Here is an 855-nt window from a genome sequence, read left to right as displayed (position 1 = left end):
CTTTCTTTCTTTCTTTCTTTCTTTCTTTCTTTCTTTCTTTCTTTCTTCCTTCCTTCCTTCCTTCCTTCCTTCCTTCCTTCCTTCTTTCTTTCTTTCTTTCTCTTTGCTTACGAGGTCTAACGACCCTCTCACAGGGGTCACCTAAGACCATCAGAAAACAACAGTAGCAACATTACAGTTATGAAATAGCAACAAAATGTATTCTAGGCAGAAAACAAACAAACAAACAAAGAAGGGGAGATTTAGGGGTCATCACAGCTTGATCATGCATGGAAAAAAGATCAGTGTGTGCGTGTGGAATGGGATTCCTAGAGCTGCGGTTCTCAATCTCCCTAATGCTTCGACCCTTTGTGGTGACCCCAACCAAAAAATTATTTTCATTGCTACTTCACAGCTGTAATGTTGCTCCTGTTGTGAATCATAACGTAAATATCTGTGTTTCCTGATGGTCTCAGGTGACCCCTGTGAAAGGGTCATTAGCCCTCACAGGGGGTCGAGACCCAAAGATTGAGAACCAGTATCCTGGGGGGGGGGGTTCTGGAAGGAGAACAGGCATTACTATGGGCGTAGCATGAATATTCGGGTGACTGAAAGAGCACATGGCTTTTCTGACTGTCCTTCCTAGCCCGGTAGGTCTTTGTGACTTTTATGTTGTCACAGAAAAGAGAGTGGAACTGAGCTGAGCTGATTATGGGCTCCTTTGTACCTTGACTTTTTTTTCCTCTTAGGGAATGGTGAGGTGGGCTTGTTCTGTGCCCTGAGTCTCCATCATTGGGACATGGCTTCAGGAAGCCTCTGCACCCCCCAGTTCAAGCTCCCCACCTCTCTTTCTCCCAGCGACATGTACACACTTAG

Source organism: Psammomys obesus, unplaced genomic scaffold (assembly GCF_907164565.1).
Source record: "Psammomys obesus unplaced genomic scaffold, mPsaObe1.curated_primary_1811, whole genome shotgun sequence".
Taxonomy (NCBI): domain Eukaryota; kingdom Metazoa; phylum Chordata; class Mammalia; order Rodentia; family Muridae; genus Psammomys; species Psammomys obesus.
This window is presented reverse-complemented; position numbering follows the sequence as displayed.